The sequence below is a fragment of the Lynx canadensis genome, chromosome C2, assembly GCF_007474595.2.
Source record: "Lynx canadensis isolate LIC74 chromosome C2, mLynCan4.pri.v2, whole genome shotgun sequence".
NCBI lineage: Eukaryota > Metazoa > Chordata > Mammalia > Carnivora > Felidae > Lynx > Lynx canadensis.
In genome coordinates this window covers 47,593,866-47,612,638 of record NC_044311.2, presented here as the reverse complement: position 1 = coordinate 47,612,638, position 18,773 = coordinate 47,593,866, and the positions used below count along the sequence as shown (strand labels likewise).

Genomic DNA, 18,773 nt, shown 5'->3' with positions numbered 1-18,773 from the left:
GAGAGCAAGCAGGGGAGGGGCAGAGAGAGGGGGACAGAAGATCCAAAGCAGACTCTGTTCTGACAGGCTGACAGCAGCAAGCCGGATGTGTGGCTGGAACTCACGAACCATGAGATCATGACCTGAGCTGAAGTTCAATGCTCAACCGACTGAGCCATCCAGGTGTCCCTCCATAATTTTATGTAATAAAAATAATAATTAGGGCTTACTCTGGACCAGCCAGTGTGCTAAGTGCTTTACATACATTATTTCATTTCATCTTTTCCATTTCCCCATTAGTGAGGTACATGATTAGTAACTGGTAGGTCCGTGATTCCAAGTTTTTGCTGCCAAAAGCAATGCTCTTAACCAGCTTGCCATATTGTCATAGCTGTGAGCTTTTTCTTCCTGGTGGCTAATAAGCATGATAAAGGAACTTCTCTCAAGAAGCTGTTCAGCCAATAGACAGAAAGCTAGCAGTGCCCATGTATGGTAAATTACACATATAGGACAAGGGATATATTCTATTAATTAAGCATTGGTTATCCTTCCTTTTGGTATTCTAAAACTACTGTGTAGGTGTCATTAACAGATGCTGTAGCACACAAGCCACACTAGTTTACTTAGTTACAATCTATAAGTCTCTTAACATAAAACATAAGCAACTGAAAATGGTAAGCTTTCATAAGAGTTTTCTATGCTTTGCCATTTGCCGAGGTAGTGGCCAACATCCCACACCAAATAGGTCGAACCTCTGTAACCAGTAGGATATTGCAGAAATAATGGAGTGTTCAATGTATGTGGAAATTTCAAATTCAATGTATATGGAAATTTCCAGTTCCAATATTGGCCTCTTTTCAGAACTATAATGGACCAGTTATCCCTTTTGTGCCTCCAGTTTTCCCCCTTTTCCAAGGGGAGTGTTCTTTGTTCTACCATTGTTTGCTAGGTATGGGAGGGAGGGGGCAGATAACTTGTTTCAGGGCCTTCAGATCGTGGACTTTAACTTTCGACATTAGATCATGAAAGTCATTGTAGTTTCCGCTTTGCTTCCTATTGGTTTACTTGCTCAGAGGGAAGCCAGCAGTCATGTCAGGAAGACACTTCATCTACTCTCTGTGGAGGTCCATATGGGGAGGCACTAAGGCTTCCCACCAACCATAAGCCTTTAATTTGCCAGCAGCCATCTTTGAGAAGGATACTGTAGGTACAGGCAAACCTTCAGATGACCACAGCCTCAGCCAACCTTTTATTACAACCTTATGACAAACACTGAGCCAGAACCATCCAGTTAAGCAATTCCTGAATTCCTGACTCTATATGAGATAACAACTTTTTACTGTTGTTTTAAGCAGCTGAGTTTTGGAGGTTACAGAGAAATAGGTCAGAATATTCAAACATGCTTACCTCAACCATTTAACTCATCTTAGAGATTATTTTTCAGCCATAATTTTAGGACTGAGGACGTTAAAAGGGCAGGTTGAAATATTCATTTCAAGTGTAGTTGTGTGTGTGTGTGTGTGTATGTGTGTATGTAAACTACTATAAATCATTATGGGCCCAGATGCCCTTAGGTTTGCCTTTTTTAAAAAAAATATATGAAATTTATTGTCAAATTGGTTTCCATACAACACCCAGTGCTCATCCCAAAAGATGCCCTCTTCAATACCCATCACCCACCCTTCCCTCCCTCCCACCCCCCATCAGCCCTCAGTTTGTTCTCAGTTTTTAAAAGTCCCTTATACTTTGAGGTTTGCCTTTATTTTATTGTTACCAATTTTTTCTGAGGTGACCTTGAGGATGACCAGTTACCTAACTATAAAAACTCACCAATGGTAATTGTAATAAATAGGACCATAACAGTGATGAGATTAAAAGTAATTTCTGTAACTAAATTCATTCAGAGGTTTCTGAACAAAAATTACCTCTTTTTACTCTTCTTGATAGAGGTGATTAAGGGAATGTCATCTTCCCTCAGAATTTTTAGAGGCAAAATTAAATGTGTTAAGGTATAGCCAATAATTAAAATGTAGCATGGGCTTTTTCTCTCAGGGCTTGCCTCTCTCCCATCCCTTAATTTTATAAAACTTTGGAGCATTATCCTCTCCCTAGAAATCACAAATTTAAAAAATCTCCTGTTTTTGTTTTTTGCTATTCCTTTTTTAAAAGGCCTTATTGTCTCTGTGAACAAGATTCTAAAATCTTTTAGAGAAGATTGTTGACATTGGCATGGCAGGATTCATTTTGTTTTGGGTTAGAAGATCACTCAATTCATAAAATATGCTCAACACATTTCTGAAACTGTAAATTCCCCAAATCCATGTGGAAAAAAAGGAACAAGGCCTATGAATCAAAATAAGAGGTGATGAGAATTGTTTTAAACAACCAGAAATACTTAAAGGGGATTTATGATGATCTTTTTTCTCAGACATTTCAAAAAATTTCCCATAGGTGATAACTTTTTTCCTAGCTTATGCCTAATTTACTTTCTATATTAAAAAAAATAAACAGAAAAGCAAAAAGAAAACAACAACTCATTGGGCGCTTTCTAAGCCCTAAACCTTTTGATTTACACACAGCCTAGATTCTCCTAATACTCCTAGCTCAGAAAGCAGAGTTAGAGTCCTGAAGGTTTTGCTCTGTGGTTCAGCTTCAGCTTTGTCCTTTTTAAAGAAAGGGCAAATGACCGCCCTTACTGAGAAAAGAGAATAGCTTTTCTGTTGCTGAAGAGTGAGTGTGGACAACAAAAAGGTGGATAGAAGAGGCTAAGAAATGCAGGCTATGATACTGTACAGAATAAATATCTAATTTGTCCCCAAATGAGAGTTGAACAAAAAAAGAAAATTGATTTCACTTTAACAGATACTACTTTACTATCGGTTAATAAATTTCTATCCAAACATAACATAGACTTTCCGTCAAATATTATTTATCGGTGTTAAGTAAGAACTGACTATTGAGTCAGAATAATATGTCCCTGTAATACACTTGTGTCTGATTTTCATCAAAGCCTAAAGTTTTTTTGTTAAGTTTTGGCCATGATACATCATGACTCCCATGTGTGCACACACACACACTCACACACACTCACACACACACACACACACACACACACAAAGGCTTAGGCAAAACACTAAGCTGTTACTGAGTATTTTATTTTTAACTTTTCTTATCCCTGGGAATAACACAAAATGGACCTCTTTTGGAAATGTGATAAGGATATAGCTGGTGCATTTTTCTTCTGCAATATTCAAAATAGATTTCCTGCATCAGCAGTGACAGTGTTCTCCACACCAAGCAAGTATATATATATAAAGGGCACTGGCCCTACCTGTATAGCTAGATGAATTGTACATAGGATTCTACCTATGCAACTACCACCCTGAAGATAATAAGAAGCTCCCTCAGCTCCTTTCCTGTCAGCAACTAGCCACCTTCACCCCCAGGTAATAACTATTCTTACTATAATCACCAAAGATTGGGTTTCTGTGGTGACTTTTTAAGATACAATAAATATTAACACCTCATAAATAATGTATTTGTTGTTTCATGGCTTATATTATTGGAAGAGATCACTATAAAGCTTCTGAAGAAACATTTACTGTAACATCTCCTTGTAGGATGCTGCTTCCTTGTCATTCTGAGGTTACAGGGAGAGCAATGGAAACTATTCAAAGTTCATACTTGTCTGTGGGGAGAAATGAAAATGCACATTTTGTATGGTGTATAAGAAACTTTACCCTTGTCCCGTGGGTGACACTTGGACCTTGTAAGTAGGTAGAATCTTGTTGTTCAAGGTCATGATGAGTAAAAGTAGAGCCACACTGCACATTACCAAGTGGCTGTGCATTTCTTTTTAACAACAACAAGAAATCTAAAACCCAGACATGCAAACTTTCCAGAGAAACAGACAGAGACAGAGAGAGACCAACATTTTTCAAAAAATCTAAACACTATTAAGAATTTTTTGTTGTTTTGAAATCACTTCACATAGCTTACCCTTTATATATTGAGGTTGATTAACCCTGCGTGCGTTATGTTCAGAATGTACTTTGGCTGATACTTGCTTGGTTGAGAGAACACTGTCATTGCTGATGCAGGAAATCTATTTTGAATATTGCAGAAGAAAAATGCATCAGCTATATCCTTATCACATTTCCAAAAGAGGTCCATTTTGTGTTATTCCTAGGGAAGAGAAAAGTTAAAAATAAAATACCCAGTAAAAGCATAGTGTTTCACCTAAGCCTTTGTAAATAGCCTGCAATTTAGAGACAGTGAATTAAGAATTCCATGTTGAATTAGAAATTAAAAATAGATGCAGTAGTGAGAAATGTATTTAAGGCCCTGCCTACACTGCAGTAAAAATTGTGTTTGCAAAAATTAGGATGATTCTTGCTAGCATGCTGTTAACACAATTTCTCTGGCCAGGGAAGATAAAAATATAAGAGATTTTTTTTGGTATATTATTTAAAAACCTTATCGATTTTCTTACTGTTGTAAATGCTAATGCATGTATTTTTTATCATGCACTTATCTTTTTGTCTGTTTTATAATGAATTAGATTGAAGGGAGTATGAATTAGTGACATTTAAAATACACGTGATATTTCATAGAGTATGGCCTTATATCAATAGGTTCGAGTTCAATTCTCATGATCAGTTTTACATGTAGAGTCCTGAAGTGCAACTCCAGTGAAATCATTAATAGAGGCGTGTTGAAATTATGATACCATTGTCCAGAAAGAACGTGGCATGATCCTTCTGCTCATACACACACATATAAGCAGGTATAAACTTTGGAATATATTATCAAATAATAAAGGAGACTACTTCTATAAGAACACATAACTGAGAATTATATACCCCCTAATATCCTATTTCATAAGAGCAAACAGTGCTCACAAATTAAAGCATGACAGTGTTTTGCCAATAGATCTCAGAAAACTATCACTTGCCTGAATAGATGTAGTTAATATCTCAATATATTCTAGAGTGGGAAATTCCTTGACACCATTGAAAGAAGTTTAAGTAAACACATTTATAATTTTTGTCCCCTAAATTTCAGGAAGGATCTTTTAGTCTTTATTAGCTCCAAGGGCAATCTCTTGATAATTAATTCACAGCATAAGGTTTTTCTACATTAACAACCCTATCTTCTAAACTTACCATTTATATATTTTATTGGATGGGTCCCCCACCTCTCATCCCCCAAACTGTGAGATGCTCATCATCCAGTCATTTGAAAAGTTGTTGTTTTGTTCTGTTTTGTTTTCACACTGATTCTTTCTTCCCACTTAGGTGGGCCAGGCACATTTTGTGGTCTCCCTCTTTCCTATCTCCCACCTTTCATAGCTCAGTTAACTCCACTTTAGCTGGTGTTTGCTATGTACACAACATCCTCTTTAATTGCATTCCTCTCTCAGCTTTATTCCAGCTCTTTCTCTTTTACCTCAGGAAAAAACCTCTTACCATGTTTTTCTCTCTCAGATTCTCCCCTTCCCTTTGTAATATCAAAGACTATGTTCATCATGGACAGTAAACCCCACACTCTTACAGGGGAAAGTCATGAGTTTTAAAGTAAGAGTAAATATGACTAAGAACTATTCCTTTGCCCTCTCAAGCTCTTGAAAGTATTCAGAAGTTCCCAACAACCATTTTATAAATCTCTACCTAATTCCAAATCTCTTAATAAAGCCAGCTTTTAATAATAAACCATATTAAGTGGTATTATTTTCTGTTTTTTTCATACTTCATTACCATTATAGAAATAGTGCTTCTTTATTTTTCACTGTAAGTTAAATAGCTCCATATATATACTATATATTAATATTATTTCATATAATATTATATATTATATAATATTATCATATAATATTATATTATTATATATTTAATATATATTTATATTATATAATAATATTATATACAATATATTATATAATATATAATATATTATACAACATATATAATATATATTATAGAATGTATATAATATATAATATAATATTATATAATATAATATATTGTAATATTTCACTATAATATTATATTTTGTAATATTATATCTTCATCTAATATATATAGACTATTATCTTTCTATATTCTGTATTTATATTATCCTATATCTCTTCTATTGATACATATTATATATTGTATATATATTATATAATATATAATATATGCTATATATTATATAATATATATAATATATAATATATGCTATATATTATATAATATATATAATATATAATTATATAATATATAGTATATATATTTATATACATTGTATTATATATATATATAATATTATATATGTAATATATATAGTATATATGTATATATTATATAATATATATTATACATAATATAAATATATATATATATACACACTTTTTTTTGAGAGAGAGAGAGAGAGAGAGTGCACACAGGTGCATGAGTGGGGGAGGGACAGAAGGTGAGGAAAAGATAGAATCTTAGGCAGCCTCCATGCCCAGTGGGGAGCCCAGATGAGAGGCTCCATCTCATGACCTTGAGATCATGACCTTGAAATCAAGACTCAGGCACTCAACAGACTGAGCCACCCAGGTTCCCCATATTATGGTTTAAGAAGGCATTCGTGGGCTGGCCTTGACTCTTACTATGCATTCATTTCTAATCTTTTACCTGGAAGTGTACAATGGCATACAACTTAGCTGTTCTCCCTATACCTGTCTTTGCTTTTCCTGCTATTTTTTTTTTACCCAGCAGTCAAAGTGATTATTTAAAAGTGTCAACAGAATCTGCTGCTCCCATGACCTCAAACCTCCAAAGGTATCGTATTTTGAATAAAATCCAAAGGCTTCATAAAATATATAGCCCATCAGATGCCAAATAATGTGGCCCTGTATTACTGCTCCAATCTTATGCCTTTCCATTCTCCTTTCTCACCACACTTACAACAAATGGAACTATTTGCTATTCTTCCAAAAACACCAATTTTGTTCACTTTCTCTAGAAGTCTCCCTCCCGATTTCCTATAGATTGCTCATATGTCACTTGAGACTGGCTAAAATTTCAGGTAATTCTTGAATAGCCAGGTAGTGAAGGACTGGATGATGTGATAGGGGCCTGATCAAAGAAAGAAAAATCTGGAAGTAACACATAGATAGCTCCAAGACAGAGTTTGTCTCACTGTCTAAGAGAAATCATGTGAGAGAGTGCAGACAGGGAAACTGTCTTGGGAATGGCCTACAGTTAAGAGACTTGGGAGACAGTGAAGGAAAGAAGGAAGCAGGAAGTAGGAAGTAAAAGAATCCAAAATTGCTATGTCGTTGAATATCTATGATGTGGGAATTGGAAAAAAAAAACAAGGAAGAAGAATAGTAGATAATAAGTCAAGTATAACAAAGTTTAGGAAGTGTGGAGATCAAGGAAAAAGCCATTGAATTTACTGATTTATTGCATTGTTTGAGTTTGGAAAATATCTTTTGTACTTAAAATATTTGTCTTAACTAGTGAATTTTTTGGCAACTTTTTGAAATGTTCTGTATATTTATGGAGCAAACTTTCTATATGCCTAACACTAATCTTATTTTGAGGATGCTTATTTGTTTTTGATCATATGCACAGTAGTAAGAAAGTCTGTCTGTAATCCCATTGTCCCTTGAAGGTTTCTATGAAATTGTTGCTTGTAAAAGATAGGAGCCAAGATATGTAAAGGATTTGGGGTTATCAAGAGATAGTCACAGAATAAGACTCAAATCAGAAAAAAAATATAGTTGTTTATTTTAAGTTCAAAATATCTTGTATGTGTTGGTTGACAAGTCTATAGAGCTAGGATAAAGTCATCTAAAACATTACCACAAAACCCCTCCTGGGATGTCATAGACTAAATCAGCACACCTACTAGTAAAAGAACCATTTTTTTTTATCTACTGTATTATGGAAGTCCTATACTCAAGCAAAGTTATAATTATATGTAATTAACTTTTCCATTTTCAACTAATTAAATTTAAAAAAGACCTGAAAACCCATCATCCCTGTGTAACAGAGTGTACTGAAGCTTGAATGTTTGAACATTTCGTCAAAAAAAGCATATCAATTTTGGCTTCTTCTTATCCCTCTTGTTAACAAAAATACTCCACTGGCTCTAGAATAGAAATGCCATGCTTTGAAATTAGCTGGTGTTAGGCTGAGTGTAAATTTGCTGTCATACTTTTGACATGCATTTTTAAATTCAGATCTCAAAAGAACTAAGATGGTGTAATTTGTAAATTGAAAACAACATAATTAATACAAAACTATTCAAAGAATCAAAACAAAACAGAAGATAAATCCTCTGTATAATAACATCTAAACAAAGACACGTGAAGAGATATCACATCCTTACTAGTTGACAAATGTACTCTCGTGCGTATACTCATTTAATTTACTCATTCTTATGTCTACTAAGAACCAGATTGCCTATCAAATGTTACTAATGTTAGAATTTTGGACAACAAATTCTGTGTTACAGATAGGGAAACAGGAGAATACCTTATATTTTAACATGATACAACCCCAAATATATAGAAAGAGCATAACTTTCCCATCAAGATGGACTTTATTTACAAAATATAAATTAAAATTAATCATGCAAGAATACCTAATATTGTAGAAGGGAAGAATTATTGTTGCAGAAAAGGACTTTTTGATATGGAAATATTCTAAGTGAAAAAGTCTACAAATATAATAAAGAATGATATTTTGTGTGTATGGATGCAAAAAAGGGCATATGTTTATTAAAGAATGAAATGATGCATACCAAAACGCAATATATTGGGATTGCAGATTAATTTTTTTCTTATTTGCATTTTATGAATATTCTGCAACTTACCTATATTACTTTGGCATTCATTTTATAATCTTTTATGAAACTATGTGCCTGGCATTGTGTAAGACAGTGTATTGAAAAGTAAACCCAACAGACACAATCCCTGCCTATATAGTGTTGATATTTATAGCATATGGTTTATTTTAGAATTTTTACTTCCTACTGATTAAGAGCATAGACTTCAGAGACCAATTTCTTGTATTCAAATCCCAGCTTTGCCACTTACTTGGTAGTGACTTCGGACAAGTTTTAACCCGTTCCATGCTTCAGAGACCTCATAAGTAATAGAGGAATAATAATACTGATCTGACAGAATGTGTTGAGAAATAAGTGAGTTGATACCTGCAAAGCACTTAAATCAGTGCTAGCATCTGGTAAACCTTTTGCAAGTGTAAGCTGTTATTATTATTACTATTACTATTATTACTATTAATTGTACTCTTAAATCCCTGATAATACACGGATGAAGAGTTTCATTGCTCCTTTATTTAAAAGGAGAAAGATGCGCAGGCAGAATCAAAGCATTCATTCTACAAAATCTATAAAGTACAATGGAATATAAGGCGTGGTAGTTTTAATTGAGAAAAGAGAACTTTAACCTAATCCAAACCTTATTATGAGGAGTATGTTAAAGTTTTACTGTTAATCATTGCAGATACGTTATTGCATTGATGTTTCCATTTCTGGTTTACACCATAGTCAGCACACATCTGGCCTATCGGGAAAATAAGGAAAAATTTTCCTGCCCATATTCAATAGGGGAGGAATAATTTTACTTAATGGACTTTATATGAAAAGTCCATTGAACAAATGGACAAAATGTGAGGAACTTACAAAATGTGAGGAAGAAAAGATGCTTTGAAGATATAATGTAATTATTATTTTAAAAATAGGTATAAATTCTGTCTCCCTATTATCAGGTTTAATTGATTACTGTGCTTACCATACTCTCTGATATGCAGTTTAGAGCCGTGAAAATTGCCTATTACTTTTTTTCAAATTGCTTCTTGGAGTTTTCAAATTTTATCCCAGTGGGAATAAACAGGGTTGGTGGAATGGTATGAAGGATGGGATAATAACCCTAGTGAGTATTTTGCCTTTAAGTTCAAAATAGCACATTTTATTTTTTGAATTTAAAAAAAAAAGAAAAGGGGGGAAAAAAGAGGACAATTTCTCAGTCATGTGTTTGCAAATGAAAACTAACCTGAAAAACTGAGCCTGAGGGTTACATACTATTTCTTATGGTTATTTATTATTCAATCATTTATCATTAACTACCTAGGCTAGAGTGTACACGAGAGTATTATCCAGTGCTTTGTTCGGCCACTCCTTTTTTTTTTTTTTAATGTTTATTCATTTTTGATAGACACAGAGAGAAACCGGACCTGAGCGGGGAGGGGCAGAGAGGGAGGGAGACACAGAATCCAAAGCAGGCTCCAGGCTCTGAGCTGTCAGCCCAGAGCCCGATGTGGGGCTTGAACTCACAAACCGTGAGATCATGACCTGAGCTGAAGTCAAATGCTTAACCTACTGAGCCACCCAGGTGCCCCTTGTTCAGCCATTCTTATTGGGAACTTCTTTTTGTGCAAGCAGTGTACTAAAGCTAGCTTCTCTGTCAACAAAGATCAATACAGTCTAGCTCCTGCCCTCAAGAAGTTTACAGTCTAGAAGCAAAGCAGACATGTAAAGAAGTCGTTCCTGTTCAGTACATAATTTCTAGAGAAGAGTTTAAAAGAAGCCATGCATTTCTTCCTGGCAATGAATATGTGAGAGATGTTCATGGCACCATTTGTTATCATAAAACTTCTGGAGAACCTCCACATTTCTATGCATATTAGCACTGGTTTCTATAATGCATGTGTGATCCAGACAAGTAATCAAGGTCTAACACCAGGATTGAATGGGAGGATCATATAATGGGGTCTGTAGAAAGACAGTTATTCCTAGGCAGGGCATTTGTTTGGTAAAACATATAGTACCGGTACTCATATCTTCATGTGCTGTGCTCATTTCTTGATGGATTTTTACAGCCTTCTCCCCTACTTCCACTGTCCTCTGTGTGACCCCCTCCTACCACAGGGTGTAAAACTTACTCTTAATGCAAATGAATCAGTCAAAACAGAAACATTAATTTTTTAAGCAAAACTGTATCAATAAAGATGTAAAGTTGTTGGAATTTCAAAACAGGGTATAAGACCTCTACAAAAAGAGACCGTTGTGAATAGGGTAATGGTCTCTCTTTAAGCCAGTATATGGGGCACAAACTTCCTAATTACGTCATTGATCAAAGTTTTATCCCACTAAAAATATGATAAACACAGACTTTCATTGTTCACAGTCTAATCACCTCTTCTATACTTAAAAACTGAGTGTTAGCTTTGTGATAAACTATTTCGTATAAACTGACACATGTACAAAGCAATGATTTCTTTTATCCAAATTATCTTATTCAAAAAATTCCACCAGAATATGTAAAAGAACAGTCTGTGATAATTTTATTTTGAGTGTAACGTCAATTCTCATTCTTGATTTAAAGAGAAATAAGAGAGTCAATACTTTTGATCTGCGTTTTGATGTCAACTTGGCCATTTCTCCCACTTCATGCAAGTTTAAAGATTAAATACTTTTTAATTAGCAAAATCACAAGCAAAATGAATACAGAACAACAAATGGACCACCCAGAGTTAAGCAAAAATGTCTCACAAATTTCTTCACATGGAAGGAATAAGAAATTGTTAGGAGTTCAATATGTAAATATATATACAAAAAGAGAATGAGTGCTTCTGTTCAAGAATTCTGCTTTATGGTTTTATTACATGAAATGTGAGTTTAAAGAGTTTTTAAATGTTTCTAGTAATTCTAGAGTGAAGACTGCCCAGAAAGAAACTGGAATAAAATCCTTTAATTATATAATGGAAGGAAGAAATATCTATTAATCTTTCCCAAAATGACTGTATTACCTATCTTTCTCCATCATCCCCCCACACACTTCCCACTCATAAAGCTGATAATTCCTGGTTGTATGGGCACAAATAGTGGTATCTAGATAGAACAGTCACATTGAAGAAAATGTTCAAGTCACTATGGTCAGATCAGTCCTGAGAAACATTAGGATATTTGTTATGCATGAGGATGTTTTTCCATAGTATTTTTAATAGAACATGATTGTTTTTGACATTTGCTCCTGTTGTGATGGTAAGTTTTATGTGTCAGCTTGGTTGGGCCAAGGAATCCAGATATGTGGTCAAACATTCTAGATGTTTCTGTGAGGATGTTTTTGAATGAAATTAACTTTTAAATTGATGGACTTCAAGTAGAGCTTTTTGCCCTCCATAATCTAGATAGGTCCCGTTCAATCAGTTGGAGGCCTAAATACAACAAAAAACTGACCTTCCTTGCTCAAAAGGGACTTCTGCCTATAGATGATCTTCCAACCTGAGCTACCACACTGGCTCTTCCCTTGTTTTCCAGCCTCATGGCCCACCCTCCAGATGGTGGACTTGCCAGCCTCCATAATCACGTTAGCCACTTTCTTAAAATAAAATCTCTCTCTGTATACATATACATCCTATTGTACATATCCTCATCTGTTTCTCTGGAGAATCTTAATACCATTGTCTAGATAAAATTCTGATATCGAATGCTGGAAAATGAGAGACTTGACATATATAGTGGCACCAGAGTGAGACAATGTCAGAAATTCCTTTAAAACGTATCAGAGAAGTGGGTGAACAAATTACCGTTTGGTCAATCCCCTTTTAGTATGGAGTATAGTGAGTGCAGAGGCTGGGAAACTCAAACACCTTCAGGTGGCATGACCAGCATGGAGCAGGTAGAAGGTCCCCACTTAAGACAATAGTGTGTCCTGTGGTGTGTGGTAAGCATCTACTGGATCTAGTCTCGTTTCCCTTTTCTTCCTCTTCATTCTCATTTTTGTTCTTCATAAGTTAATACTGTACTAGTCAAATATACAAAAAAGACATTTGGAGACCACATTAGGTCATTAAATTTTTGACTCCAAATAAATTTGAACTTGAAATGTCAAAGGAGCTGGATCCCACAGATATTGACATAAGACTGATACAGGACAGGGGTGCCTGGGTGGCTCAGTCGGTTAAGCGTCCGACTTTGGCTCAGGTCATGATCTCATGGTCCGTGAGTTCAAGCCCCGCGATGGGTTCTGTGCTGACAGCTCAAAGCCTGGAGCCTGCTTTGGATTCTGTGTCTCCCTCTCCCTCTGACCTCCCCTGTTCATGCTCTGTCTCTCTCTGTCTCAAAAATAAATAAACGTTAAAAAAAAAAAAAAGACTGATACAGGACAATATAAGGGCATACTTTGTGAAGAAGTAGCAAATCTAATAAACTGCAGGGAAAATAGCATTGTAGATGGGTCTGTGAGGGCAGAGGCATTAGAAAGACCAGAAAGAATGAGGGGGAGACACAAAAAAAGTTACACAGAAGTGATATTATTAGAACCCCAGTGCTTGAATTGGAAGGTTCTATAAATCCAAATCCTCCAGCTAGTGACTTTCCAAAGTTCACAGCCAGCTCTGTGTAAGGATATTAGGAAATAGGAGAGTCAACAAGGACAGATGCAGAGTTTAGTTTGCTCTAAGGAAAGAATTAGGTAAAAGTTCAGCCCTATTAAACCATAAGTCCCCTGAGAGCTTATGTATGTACAAGTAACAGCTTTATCGCAGTGCCTTGTACAAAGTAGATGCTTGATAAACACCAGTTGTTTAAAATAGAGCTTAATAATAAATAAGTAGTCAGCTTGCTTGCAAAGGCCTTGTCAGTCTAAGAGTAGAGGAAGGGAACTTCCTGTAAGACACAGGGATAGCTTTGGGGCAGTGAGCCCTGAGGCATATGACTGCGCATGGCTCCAGGCCAGGACTTGTCACAAAAATATCCCTCCTTTAGCACTCTGAGCTTTTTGGTTTTTTTATTTTTATACAACATTCCAAATTGCCCCACCTGGAGCCTCCACTTTGTTAGGGCACCCCCTCCCCTTAAAAATCAATCCACATTTTTAGGGGTAATGTGACATGAGTCAGATGAAGATAAAGAGATTGAAATTAGGTAGCTATCTCTTACACATTAGCTTAAATCTTTATTTGTAGAGATGGGGGATTTTTGGTTAATTTGGGAGTAGGAAATATTTTAAGAGGAGAGACAACAGGATGTCACAGTAAATTGGGAAAACGATCAATAAAGGGGGGGTTGGGCAGAGGGATTGCAAGTACAGATGTCTCATGACTCATTATGGTAATCTAAGATCTTGTCATTCAAAGTATGGTTTGAGGACCCCACTCTGGCATCACCCAGAAGCTTGTTAGAAAAGCCGAATCTCAGGCTCCACGCTGGGCCTCCTAAAGCAGAGGGTGTGTTTTAACAAAACCCTCAGGTGCTTTTATGCTCATTAAAGTTGGAGAACCCCTGCTCTAAAAAACTGTTTTTTATTATTTCCAAATATTACCTAAGGGAGTCTCTGTGACTAGGAAAGTCAGGATTTGCTTCTAATCTTCCTTCTGTTCCAAATGACTTCCTTCTAGAAGCCAGGACTCATGCCTTTGCTGTTACTAATGTATTTGAATTACCTTGTGGGTTAGGTAGGTTTTGAAACTGGCCTAAGAGTGACACTAAGGCATGCAATATAGCACCCCTAGGGAAATGTGTTCTGATTTGGATAGCTAACTACAGTAGGCTATCAGAACATGACTCCTTTATACACTTGAGTTGCCTTTGTCATCCACAGGAAAGTCATATTAGTTCAGGGACAAAACTAAATTTTCATGCACCAGTTCATAAATAGCAGAAGTAGCAACATTAAAATTTCCATATTCAGATGTCTGTGACAGTGAGACAAAATCAAATATCTAAACAAAAAAAAATCCCTCAATAGCATAAATTTATGTATGATATGTATTATAAATCATGCTAAAAAACTTAAAAATCTCCATTGAATGAAGAAATAAAAGAAAGAAAACAACAACCAATGAGTGAGGAGGTAAGATTTTTTTTCTAGATGGCTCCTGTCTTAGAGACAGAGCGAAATCTTATCTATCCCTAACATCCAGAAATGTGCGTGGAACAAAGAAAAGTCTCATTAGTTGTGAATGAATTAATAAATGAGTAAACCAATACCTAGTACAATGCCATATTCAAGTAGATTCTGGGGCGCCTGGATGGCTCAGTGGGTTAAGCGTCTGACTCTTGATTTCTGCTCAGGTCATGATCTCATGGTTTGTGAGTTTGAACCCTGCATAGGGCTCTCTACTGTCAGCACAGAGAAGGCTTAGGATCCTCTGTTTCCCTCCCTCTCTGCCCCTCCCCTGTTTGCACTCCATCTCTCTAAATAAATAAATAAAAATAAATATTTTAAAAAATAAAGTAGATTCTAAGAAAATGTTTGTGAAATCAACAAAAATGTACAAGAGCACACTAAATCAAAAGAATTTTCCAGTAAAGAGAAGGTGAGTCAGGGTGACTAGCACATATATACTAAATCAGAATGGCATGTTTTATGCCAGGAGGATAGAAAGTGGAAAAATAAGATTTTTTTTAAACTGCACATTTTTGTTTAGATGTAATGAAATAGTCTCTCAGCAATGGAGGCAAAATTTGTAAAGGATTACCAAATGCATTAATTTTCTTTGCAGATAATCTCTCTTGTGGAGTGCTGCCATCCATGTTCATTGTCAAATTTTTAACATCTAAAAATATAGAAGAATAAAAACCAACTTGCTGATTAATGTGCATTTTGAATATTTTGTTCTAAGTTGTATCTTCCAATATGTAAGTGTGGAATTAAATAATTATAACAAAGTTAACCCAGGAGTTCTAGATCCTAACCTAGTCTTTTTAAGACTTCTAGCACATTAGTCTCCCATGGCAAATCAATTAAATACCTGAAATGTGAAAATTTTCATAAGCCTTTACCTTTAATCCAATTCAGATCAACTCAGAAATTTGACAAGCTAGTCAGTTTTATGAATGGAGTGAAAACTTAATAGACTTCACTGTCACCAGTAGCCAAGGACGAGGCTGCTCTTCATGTTGATTTTTCCCAAAACTGAATTCAGGATTGGAGTTTGCCTCTCACTGGTCTGTGTACAGTAAGCATTTCTTTCCAAACAGGAATCCAGCACCTAAATCATTCTGGTGTTTACCCTCAACAGGAGCACAGTTGATCACAAGGGCTATATCTCCAAGAAACTAAGCACTTGAATCTATGTAGTCGGACTGTCTTTTGAGTAGAAGTAGTCATCGCTTTTGTTTATTGGTCATTATTTTTGTCTTAAAACTACCTCTGTTAAGAAGTGCCCCTCTTAAGCCTAATGCACTGCAATTGTGTGAACGGTGTCCAGAGTCCATGTTCACACTAAGCACACTTTATTTTTTTATTATTATTTTTTTGTTTATTTATTCTTGAGGGAAAGAGAGGGAGAGAGAGAGACAGAGTGTGAGTGGGGGAGGGGCAGAGAAAGAGGGAGCCACAGAATCTGAAGCAGACTCCAGGCTCTGAGCTGTCAGCGCAGAGCCTGACTCGGGTCTCGAACTCACAAACCGCAAGATCATGACCTGAGCTGAAGTTGGACACTTAACCGACTAAGCCACCCAGGCTGCCCCTCACACTAAGCACACTTTAAATATGCAAAGTGTCCTTTCTGCCACTGAAGACCTTTGACCTTTCCAGAATAGATTGCCATACATTTGTGTCTACATCAATACCCTGACTAAAAGATGTTGGCTGAGTGCCCACTGTGAGGTGGGCACTTTGGGACCTGGGATATAGCCATGAACAAGACAGGCTAGGTCCTGGCTCTCAGGGAACACACCTTCTAGAGGGGCTAGAGTGGCCAGAAAAGAGACACAAGAAAACCCAAGCAAATAAACTCTTCAGCAAAACCAAAACAAAACACAAATAAGGAAATACTAGTTAAAGAGAAGTGCTATGATAACAATAAAATAGACTGATATATGGTACCAGGTGGGTAACTTTAGACTGTGTTCTCAGAAGAGGTTCATCTCAGGAGATTACATTTAAACTGAAATGCAGAGAAGATGTCAGGCAGGCAAGCCTCTGGGGAAAGGAAGTTCCAGGCAGAGGGAGAATATCTAATGAAAAAGCCTTACAATGAAGGGAGAGAAGCTGGTCTTGCTTACAAAAGAGAAGGAAGTGGGTGTGGAAGACAGTGATTGGAAAATGAGGTCTGCGGGGTAGGCAGGAGTGAGATCACAGGGGACTTTACAGACAAGGTAAAGGACCTGAAATTTTTTTTTTTTTTTCTAATTGAAAATAGGAAATCTTTGCTCTAGTTTAAATACAGGAATGATATGATCAGATTTAGGACTTAAAAAGATGACTCCGCTATTCTGTGAAGGATGGACTGTAGAAGGGCAAGGTTGTCCAGACAGGAGACAATAGGGCTTTGGACAGGGTGGTGGGAGTAGACAGGGAGTGACGTGGGTGTATTTTAAAAAAGGATTTGGAGGTAGAGGCAATAGAGGCCTCTACAAAATGCAAAGATTTTGTAGCTTTTCACAAGAGTATGTTGTTCTATTCCTAATACCACGATTAATATTATTAGAATTCTGTTGACATTTGTGGACCAGGCTGGTTCATAGCATCAATGCCTTCATAGAAAAGTCTATGTAGACTTCTAAGTTTCCTTCCCCTTATACCTCTGGGCAATGAGAAACCTCATAACTCACCACCTTTTTGAGCAGTTTGGGATAATTTTACAAAAATGCATTATTTACTGTTTACCTCTGAGCTCTTTGAGAGCAGGGACTGTGAAAAGTTTATTTATCACCTAGGCTCAGCACAGAATGCACTATAGATGCCTCATAAATACATATGCAGTAAATGAATAAATGCCGACATATTAAATTTCATTCAAAATTTCATTTCATTTCTACTTATATAAACTTTACATGGGCTCCTTAAAATGTATCCCATTTGCTGTTCTGTCACTCAGGTAAGATTCCTTTTTTTTTTTTTCCCCCAGGAGAATTCATGTTTATGTCTACTTTGGGATTGTTTGATAATGCAGTATTTTATTTTTAAAATATTGAATTAAATTGATGTCCAATATATGGATAACTGTGTTTATAGTTTCTATCTCTTTGCTAGAGCTGCCATAACAAATACTACAAACTGAGTGGCCCAAACAACAGAAATTTATTTCCTCACACTTCTGGAGGCTGGAAGTTGAAGATCGGTGTCGGCAGGTTGGGTTTCCACTGAGGCCTCTCTTTTTGGCTTGTGGGTGGCCACATTCTCACTGTGTCCTCACACGGCCTTTCCTCTGTGTGCACGTATGCCCCTGGTATCTCTCTGTGAGTCCAGATTTCCTCTTTGTTTAAGGACACCAATCAGATTGGATTAGGGTCCACCCCAAAGGCCTCACTTTAATCTAATCACCTCTTTAAAGGCCCTATCTCTAAACTCAGTCACCTTCTGGGGTCCTGGGGTTAAAGCTTCTACACAATTTGGGAGGAACACAACTTAACCTATATTTCTTTGTTACAAATGCTAATTCATTAACAATAAGAAACTAGACACATTTTTCAGTGATGACTATATGCCTGTCATTAGAATACACACGTGTGTGCATACACATATGCGTGTGCACTAGCCCCATAAGGTAAATAGTATTATTTACTAATGAAGAATCTGAGGCCCAGAGAAAACAAATTGGTAAAGATCCCAGAGAGATAATATGGGGGCTGGGATTTAAACCCAGATCTTCGTGATTCCAAGGCCTGTTTTTTTAACAACTGTAGAGTGCTGCCATCCCTAATAGAATGATTGGGAATGTATCCAATAAAATAGTGCATGTCAAGTACTTGGCACATGGACTGACACATAATGACTGGACGAATGTCAGGTTACTGCCCCTAACACTACAGGCTTAAAGGACGATAGCATTTAAATCGCC

At 36.2% G+C, this 18,773-nt stretch overlaps 1 long non-coding RNA gene across 1 annotated transcript in view; it reads left to right on the top strand.

Annotated features, from left to right (window-relative positions):
• The first annotated feature begins 3,335 nt into the window (after nucleotides 1-3,335).
• LOC115523252 overlaps nucleotides 3,336-18,773 on the top strand; it is a 40,550-nt gene continuing 25,112 nt past the window's right edge. Inside the window, exon 1 of the long non-coding RNA XR_003971680.1 lies at nucleotides 3,336-3,425. This is a non-coding gene — a long non-coding RNA (uncharacterized LOC115523252). The remainder of the gene's footprint in view (nucleotides 3,426-18,773) is intronic.